The following is a 10,386-nucleotide window of genomic DNA, read 5'->3' as shown; positions in this document are numbered from 1 at the left end:
GTGGGACTAAGGTGTTTTCCAAAGCTGTAGTGAGGAACTGATAAGATGGGGTGGGCGTGGAACAATGAACACGGGGCCACTGGTTTGTTTCTGAGACAGTGATGTTTGCTCAGGAGTATGAAATTACAGCAGCCTTTCCAGTTCAAGACACTCCTGGACAGTATAGCATGTACGTTATGACTGAGGAGTCTGTGCGATGACTGTTCACCACCCAGGGGCCACATCTTACCTTTGGATGCACATTCGTGGTGGTACACACTTCATATGAATGTGTGGATCTGTGTCCCGTGTTACTCTCATATAGAATAGCTTTCACTGTACCTCAACGATCTCCTGTAAACTCATCCAATGCTTCCATCTCCCAACCCTGATGACCACTGATCTTTGCTCTCATCATACATTTTGTCTTTTTGAGAATGTCATGTAGTTGGAATCACATTGTCTGGCTTCTTTCTCTTGATGATATTTACTTAGGTTTCCACCACATCTTTTCATGGCTTGATTGCTATTTCATTTTATTTATTTCTTTTAGTTTGCATGTGTCTATGTGTGTAGAGTGTGTAAGCGTGTGTGTGTGTGTGTGTGTGTGTATGTATGTATGTATGTATGTATGCATGTGAGGGGTGTTATCATGTGCCTATGAATACATGGAGGCCAGAAAAAGGCATTGGAAGTCTTGCTCTATAACTGTTTATTTGTTACTCTGAGCCAGGATCTCTCCCTGTATGGAAGGATTCACTCGTACTCAGCTGGAGGCCAACAAATCTCAGCAACACTTATGTGCCCACCTCCTGAGAGCTGAGGCTACCAGCCTTTTCAGTTATGCCTGGCTTGTTAAATGGGCACTGGGAGCTGGTCCTCATGATTCCAGAGATCTTGACTGTAGAGCCATTTCTCCCGCCCCTTAATTGATTTTTAAAAAGTAGAATATTCCACTGTCTGGATATATCGGTTCGTGTACTTGTCTCTTGAAGGCATCATGGTTGTACTTAGGTTTTGATAATCACAAGTGCACCTACTTAAAACCATCCACTGTGGGCTTTATGAAGACACATAATAATGTTAAGAACTGTGACTGCTGGATCATATATATGCTCATTCTAGATTTAACTTGAAAAGGAACAGTCATTTTGTCCTCCAAAATGGTTGTAACTTTCTATCAGCATTAACTGTGAGTTTCTGTGTCCCACACTCTGTTGGCAATTGGTGGTGTCAGGGGTTTGTATTTTATCCATTCTAATGGTGTTTGGTGGAACCTCATTAAAAAAAAAACAAACTCTGTGCATAAAAGGTATAGAGCATGGAGACAGAGGATGAACTCAGGTCTGCAGGCTTTGGTAGTAAGTGCTAAAGAATATTCTCTCCCCTTGTTAATTGGTTCAATTTTTAGTGCTCTCCAGGGATTTCTAGAAGTTAATTTTTCCCTATCCTTATTCCAGAGGCCCTTGGGATGCCCTCTTAGTTTTTAGAAACTCTCTTGGGTCTCAGCTTAGATAAACCCCAAAGTTTGTTGTTAGAAGCTCTCTGACACATGGTGTCTGTCTTTATAAAGACTTGAGTCTCTCATATGCCAACCATTTCTCTCTGAAGAGTCCTTCTGGTTCTGCTTCGTTTTGCTAGTTGCTAAAGAATATTCTCTACTGTGCAGCCTGCTATTTCTACTCCATGATTAGCTTTTCAGAGTGTGTGAATATTCCAGCCATTATTTTAGCATGGAAAAATCTCGAAGTTTGAATAGACATTATTAGTTCCATTTCTGTTGCTGTGCTAATAGACACGATCTAAGCAATTTATAGCAGGAAGGGGTTGTGTGGGCTTAAAGTTCCAGAGGAGAAGTCTCTGGTGGTGGAACAGGTATGACAGCAGGCTGCTGGAATGGGAAGTCTAGAGATCACATTTAATCAGAAACAGCAAAAAGGAGAGAGTGAACCAGAAGTGGGGTTGGGATATTAACTCTCAAAGCATGTTCCTAGTGAGGTTTTCCCTCCAACAAGACCATATACTACTCCCACAAATAGGGCCACCAGCTGGAGACCAAGTGTTCAAATACCTGAGCCCATAGAGGAATTTCTCAATCAAACCAAGCACTGTAACGTTTCATCTTAACCTTTCTGTTGATTAGGGAGGATTCCCATCTTGAAAGGCTAGCTGTTCCTTGGGTCTGTTGGATTCTCTTTGTATGTCTGCACTTTTCTCAATATCTCTTGATTTTCTCTCTGGATTTGCCAGATTCTAGTCTTCCTGGTTATTCTCTTCCTCAGATTACTACTTGAATCTGTCAGTTGGTACTGTGATCTCTTTCACTGAAGTCTATCCACAAAACGGACAGCTCTCAATTATAGCAGGACTCCACAAGTTGAGAGGAGCCAAAGTGGGAGGAGTAAGGAGAGGAACAGGAGGAGTAAGGAAAGGAAGAGGAGAATGAAGATGAGGGGCAAGAAGAGAGAGAGATGGAGGAGCAATGGAGAACCATGCATGTATCACGAACAGTCCTGGGTAACAACTTATGTCTAGGTTAGTTAATTGGGAAGCACCTCCAATTGTGTGGGCATCTTGTTATTGAGAATTACCAAACATATAAAGTCTTTGGATAATCTAAGCATTAGAGTCTCATTTCTACAGGGCCCCCAAGGATGGCGTGATGGTCTGGCTCAGCCTAACCTTGTGGAGACATTGTGGAAGATTGGCAAAGCCATCTCCCACGCTGGCGTCTCATGGGTGGCAGGGCCTGATAATGAGAATACACAGCCACTCATGGCCTCAGGCCTAGGCTAGTCAGGAACATGGGAACATGGCGGTTCTGTAACTATAAGCCAGAATGGGTGCTGCCATTTTAAATACCTCCTACAACACTCAATGCCTCTGCTGCTGGTACCCACTTCACACCTGCATCTTACCAAGAGAAGCCCCTGGTTTTCTCTCACCGTCTTTCTGCTTTCTTATGGTTCAGATCCCACAGAGAAATTATTGTGGTTTTCATCAGACCCTAGCAAGTTCTTGGATAACATCTTCCGATGGCTATCTATATAAGAACAAGCACAAACTTGTCACCATGGCTGTAAACTGCTCCCCTTACAATCTCGAAATGAACCCCATTCCCCATATTCCTCATTCCAGCTTTCAAACCTACCACCAAACTGGTTCTTACCTCAGGGCCTTTCCACTTGTTTATAACACCTGCAATGCCTTTTCCCAAGACACCATCCAAGCTAGCTCAGTCTTAATAACTTTCTTTGTAAATTTTCAAGTATTTATTTGCGCATGTGTTCACATGTGTGTGTGTGTGTGTGTGTGATTCTCACATCACATTGAGTGTGTGGAGGTCATAGGATGACTAATGAGAGTCAGTTCTCTCTTCCTACTAAGTAGGATTGGGGTTTGAACTCAGGTATTCATGCTTGGCAGCAAGTATCCTTAACTTGCTAAGCCCTAAGGTAGCTTGTTTTTATTGTTCTGGTCTCAGGGGCTTCTTTGATACCTACCCTCATCAAGGTAATATGTTGACCACTCTATTGGTTCCATGCATTCTGTATTCAATTAATTTTCTTCTGCAATAGTATTTGCATGTTGTTGTTTCTATGGTTGCACTTCTCTCTTCTGAATGGAGTATAACATCCTTGAGGTCTTATTTGAAACTGGCTCCTCAAAGCTCAGTGCAGTGTCTGCCACATAATAAGAACTCAAATACTCCCATTGGTTAAGTATTTCAGAACTGTGCATGTCCTTCCAATAACCCATTCCTTCCATTTCATTCTAGACTATTGTCTTTCTGGAGTTCCATTTTTTTTCAGCACTCTGAAGTAAAACTCTGGGACCATATAATTTCCTTTGTGTATATCCAACTTCGCATTCAGCAAAGTCCTTAGAACCTCTCCTTCCTATGCGTTAGCCATTCTCTTTCCAATCCCTAGTCATGGCTTCCTCATTAATTTTCATCTTTCTTTATTTTTAATATTATGACATATGTTATCAGGCATTGGTTTGCATTTTCCCCTAGGGCACACTTTTTCTAAGATTTAAAGACATGCAAAAAAAAAAAAAAGCATCACTCTCTATAGCTTATTCTAGAAGGCATCAAGAGGGCCTTTTTTGGGTAATTAACATGTATTATGTAAATATTTTGCTGCTAAAATCAGTATCCTTGAATTTCCTCCAGAAACCACAAATTTAAACTAGTGCAAAATAAGTCCTTGATAACTTGGTGGTATTTGATTCTGAAAGAATAATTGCACAGACCTTTGTGAGGACTTCTACCCCCACTCTAGTGATGGGTTACCCTGAACTCTCTTCAGCCTACCTGGCTTGGTCTCTTAAGTACTAGGATTGTAGGTGTGTAACCCACTCAGTTCATATGAAGTATCTTTAAGAAGAGATTTAGGGGCCTGGGGAAATGACTGAGTAAAGGGCTTGCTCTGCAAGCATGGGGACTCCAGTTCAGATCCCCGATCCTCCAGCCAGACATGGCAGTGTGTGTCTCTAATTCCAATTCTAGGAGGCAGAGAAAGGCAGAGCCTTGGAGGTCACTGGTCAGTCACTGTAGATGAATCAGTGAGCTTCCTGTTTAGTGAGTCTAACTCAAAAATAAAATAAAGTAAAATAAAATAATAAAATGGTCAGCAATAAAGGAAGACCCTTGATTGTATACACCCACAAACATCACACACATGAAGAGATCAGAAGATGCCGTCTAGTCTTAACTATCTAGTATTGTGGTAGGTTCATTAAATTGTCTGTAATGGGCTATTGTCTGTAATGGGCTATTGCAATGACTGAGGAGGATGTTCTCTGACTTAGAGAACGACACCAGGCCTTCTCACCTTGCTGTAAATGTTTTGAGAAGTCTCCTGTTTTTTCTTTAATGACAGAGCAGCTTGCATTTGCCTTTCTATGTTCACTCCAGCTTTCCTGACAATGTGTGCTCAGTTCTGAGTTCTGATATGGTGTATTTCCTACAAAAACTAAGAAATTGTCCTTTCCATTTATCAATCATTCTGCACAGGCCGTTGAAGTGGATTAATTCATACTTAGACAAATTGATGTGTTGGGGATTTGAGATGCCAAGTTTGTACATGCAACAGGTGATTTCTGAGGTGGCTATAGCCTTGGCTGGCCCAGGGATCTTGTGGGTGTGAACTCAGAGCTTGGCTAACAAGTCTAACATAACCTGAATGAGTCGACACCACCACAACACATGGGAGGAGGCTACCTAACTCTTATCATTTGGGCCTTGGCCTACCAGAACACTACTTTCTAGAAACCAGTTCCTGTACAGTGGGGAAACTCAGGCACTGACAGAGAGAGCCATATAGGGAAGAATTGATAATTGCACCTTAGCTGGACTTCCAAACAGCAGCCAGGATCCACCACTAGCTATACAAGCAAGGCTAACTGGAACATTCTGAAGAGACTTTTAAATGTGAATGAAACGATTTACAGTTCTGGGAGTTTGAAGGCATGGCACTATTAATAGCTTGTACCTGGTCCAGACAATGTGGCATCAGGCATAAGGCAAGACAGAGAGCTAGGGTGTTTGAGGGCCAGGCTTGCTGTATTATAATGCCAATGAAAACTCACCAAGATACCATAAGCACTACCTTAAGTTCTTTCAAGAGTGACAGACCCAAGATGCTCATCACTTACTAGGTCACACATTTTAAGGTCCTCTCCAGTCCCCAATTACCATGCTTAGAAATAAGCTTTCAACGCACAAAACCAGGAAAATACACATCCAAATCATAGCAGGGAATGAGACAGACTATCTGGCAAAGCAGACACAAAGGCCCCGAGGTTCAAAATCCCATGGCAACTGGAAGAACTTCAGAGGCTATCTGCAGCTGGAAATTCTGAGTGCTTTGTGGTTTGCTACCAATCATAGGTCAGGAAGATGTGGATATCAGGATACTAGTGGGCAGATTCCAGGGCCTATGCTTACCAGACAAGAGCATCATCATAGGTAAATCTACAGTCAGCCCTTATGATTTTCCTATAGAAGCAGAAATAAATGGTGGAACAATAGCTTGTGAAGAAGAGTTGAACTTGCTGTAATATTTGGAGACAATTAACAGGTCCTGAATGGAGGAAGGGTGGTACTCTCCTGTTCTACTCCTGAATATCATGGACTGTTGGTTGGTTGAGCCAAGGATCAAGGATAGGCTTGTATCACAGTCTCTGCTCTGTGTGTTTGTGTATGTGTGTGTGCATGCAAATATATGACACCTTAGTATCAGGTGCTTTCTCTCTTGTGTAGCAAAACCACATGGCATCTCCTAAGTGCTACCCATCTCTTCCTGGATTATCCTGTTGTCCTGGTGACTTCTTGGATGGCTTTGACTTTGTTTTTTCTCTTTGGTGATGGCTGATTTTTAACTCTCCTCCCCGCCCCCTGACCACCAACTAATGCTATTCTTTGTTGCTATGCTCCTTTTCAATAGTTTCCTGGAGTTAGGCAGGACCTAGACAAGTGTCATGCTATTCAAGCTCCTTATTGCCACAGCCCACTATCCTGGACTATGCATGAGTGCTATAATACCAAACTTTACCCCACCCCCAAAGCTGCAGTCTCTCATAGCTGGATGAAGGGTTAGGAGTGAGACAGTAGCCCTGGACTCAGAGCCTTCTTTCCCAGCTTGTTGCCAGGGGCTTTTCCTGAATCTTGCAACTAGCCTTGCCTTTGATGTCACCCATGGTTCTCTGCCACACTCAACATCATTATTCAAGGAGCACGGAATGCTAATCAGTTGAGTCTCATTATGACGCCTCCTCTCGAATTCAGCTCTTACTCAGGGGTTACATGAGCTACTATCCTCCTTGTACACAATGGAGAAAGACTCTCAGAACCCTAGAATTTAAAAGAAAAAAAACAATTTACATAATTTGCCTTGAGAAGAGGGGGAAAATTAGAATGACTGATGAATGAGTAATATGTTGGATATAAGTCTGCTGTGGTGTGTGTGTGTGTGTGTGTTCAGTTCAACACACCAACGCTGAGACCCAGTTCTGTCTCATAAACTACCAGAACTACAGATGCAAGTTAGATTTGGCTTTTGCCTCTAATAAGCTCCAAACTTATCAGAGATTAAGTCAGTGAGGCCAAAGCCCACTTCTAGACTTGACTATTTTCAATATTACGTTATCGTGTGTTAACATATGCATATGATCTCCCTTACAGAGGACACCCTCCCCCACCATGTCAGTTTCAGTGAGGAATATTTTGTTTTGGTTTGGCTAGAATATTGTTATTGGTGGCCATGCAAAGTGATACTTAACTGAGTATTTGCTTTGAGCCAGAACAATTCATTTTACGGGTGGAGACAGCAGGTCAGAAGACAAGTATATAGTCCCAGGATATGTAGCTGATGAATAGTGGTCTCTTTGAGAGTCCTACCCTCTCAGCAGATTCAAAGCCTGACTCTCAGCACAGGAGATGCTATGCAGTGGTGAGAATTTGGGGACTCGTCCATGTGGGACAATATGATGTGGGCAGTGAATGGTACCATATAAGAATAGAATAAATACGCTTTGTTTTGTTTTTTTGCACAGTATATTTCCCTCATTAAAACTGTATGTGTATTTATAGGCAAAATGTTTTAATTTCACGAGGCAGCTGGAGGTTGCTCACATTGGCTTTGCCACTCAGAAGTATGTTCAGACTTAGTCAATAGTTTTAATCTGTAACATCAGCTCAGTGTAAACAAGACAGGAAGGGCATTGGCAGGAAGAAAAATACTGCTGCGTAATGTGAAACTGCCTTGACAGAGTGAGATGCTTCAGTGGGAATTTTAAGTATTCGTTCTGACTTGGGTGCAAGGAGAAACCCATTTATCTTATACTGAGACAAATTTCTGGTGGAAACTTTTTCCTGCTTAGATAATCGTTCTAAGATACAGTCACTGATGGGGTGAACCATCCCAAATTGCCACAAGCAAGAAATATCATATACATATATATCTTCAATCAAATGGTGCTTAATACATTATATTTTAGGCCAGGTCATACCTAAATGTCAGCAAATCACATTCAAGTAAAACTTTACATTATGAACTTTGATGTGGATAAAATAGTCAAGAAAAAGTAAGCAGTTGGGTTCTTACTGGACTCTGAGCTTGTGTGACTGGTGTGTGGCTGGACATATACATACGAAGCTTCATGTTTCCCCAGTGAGGAAGAGGCAAGCGGGGGGATAGGCATCCTCTAATGAGCACTAGAAGGCTTCTTTTGGTACTTACCTAGCTTGTACAGCAAATTCTGTCAATTCCTGGGACTGGATAGGATGTTATTTTCAACCACTTTACATATAAAGGAGGCTTATAGTAAGTGAATTGCCCATGGGTGTGCTGGGAGCAAACAGGGAGGAGAGACAAGTCCTGTGTTTACTGTGCTGAATTGTACAGAGTCCTTGTGTCTTGGACAGTGTCTTAGGGTTACTATTGCTATGATAAAATACTATGACCAGAAGCAACTTGGAGAGGGAAGGGTTTGTTTCACTCACAGGTACATATAATAGCTCACCATCAAAAGCAGTGAGGGCAGAAACCAAAGGCAAGAGTTGATGGCTTGCTCCTCATGGCTTGCTCAGCTTGCTCTCTTATAGAACCCAGGACTGACCACCAGCACAGGGGTGGCACCACCCACAATGGACTGGGCCCTCCTACATCAGTCACTAAGAAAATGACCTACAGGCTTGTCTACAGCATGATCTTATGGGGACATTTTCTTAATTGAGGCTCCCTCCTCTCTGATGACTCTAGCTTGTGTCAAATTGACATAAAACTAGCCAGTATAGTCAGCATGGGTGATGTTAACCATTCTTAAGGCTTCGACTACCATGGTTCAAGGGAGTTCAGTTCAGGGCTGATGAAGTCTCTGCACAACTTTTTAACTTGGCTGCCACTTTCTATATGGTTGGCAGGGATTCTTTACTTGCACTGGATAAAGTGTTTACATATATGTATATATTCACATGTATATGCAGGTGTATATATATATGTATATATGTGTGTGTGTGTGTGTAGGGCATGTAAAAAGAGTGGATAAACTATACACACATACACATGTATGTGTACAAATATACATACATGTAGGAGACAAGTGTTTAAAGTTTGTTTTATATGTATATTACATATTTATACACATATGTTTTAGAACACATAACAAGCAAGTGTCCAAGAGCATTTGCCAATGACACCACTCAGGTTAGGTGTTTCCTTGTAGCCAATGTACTTAATTACTTATTAACCTTCTATAGCCAACATAGGATTTTTGGTGTCAATTCTGTTATTTTGCATTTTAAAATAGTTAAGCATTTAATTTAAATTAAGAATTATTTTTTTCCAGAAGATAATTTGTAATTTCTCTTGAATTGTTTTAACGTTGAATAGAACATAAATGCTATATCATTTATGTTCCCTTTTATTACTTTTTTCTCAATTTTGAAAAGTCAGTCTTAACTTTCATAATTTTATTTTCTAAGGAGAGCCAATGGATTTACCTTCTTTTGCACTATCTATCTGATTCCACTGCCTTTTCTGCTTAGCCTCACAGTTCAGAGGTTCGACGACTGACCACAATCTAATTTTAGGACATCTTATCATTCTCCAAATCAACCTTGTGCCAATGAGCAATCAGTCAGTCCCCAATCTGGCCAGCCAGTTCATCCCCATGCCAGCTACTAGTGCCTGCTAGCCCACTTTCTGTGTGTAGCTCATGCTAGCCCACTTTCTGTGTGTGGCTCATTTGTTCTGAACATTTCAAATAAATGGAGTTATAATAGACTGTTGTGACTGGCTTCACTTAGTGTGGCGTCTTCGAGACTCCCCTATGTGCCGTCATTCTCGAATTGTACAGACACTGTTGCACTGTATGTTTACACTGCATTTGTTTACCTGTCACCAGCTGGACATTTAGGCTTTTTTTTTTTTGCCACAGTAATAACACTGGTATGTATTTATATACACATTTTCATCATTTCTTTTGGGAACATACCTAGGAGGTTCTGAGGTCATATGCTGTCTCGGTATTTAGACTTTTGAGGAACGACAAAAACTGTTCATTCTCTAAGGTGACTGCCATTTAGATCCCCAGGGACCTGTGGGGGTTCTTGCCTTTGCATCTTTGTCAAGTGTTGCTATTGTCTGGGTTTCTGATTTAGCTTGCTTAATGAGTTTTAAGTGTATCTTAGTTTTGATAGGTATTCTTTTAATACCTACTTTAGGTAAGAATGTTACATATTTACTAGCCATTTGAACATCATCTTTGACAGAACATCCCTTCAAATCGTCTACTCATTTGAAAACACCGAGTTATCAGTTCTCCATGCACGCTATAAAAAACTGAGTTATGGCCTTCCTCCCCTGCCTGGTCCTGTGGGCTGGGGCAGACACAGAGTTG

Source organism: Grammomys surdaster, unplaced genomic scaffold (genome assembly GCF_004785775.1).
Source record: "Grammomys surdaster isolate TR1022 unplaced genomic scaffold, NIH_TR_1.0 146, whole genome shotgun sequence".
In the NCBI taxonomy this organism is placed as follows: Eukaryota; Metazoa; Chordata; class Mammalia; order Rodentia; family Muridae; genus Grammomys; species Grammomys surdaster.
The sequence above is the reverse complement of the archived record's forward strand: the minus strand, read 5'-3'. Positions refer to the sequence as shown.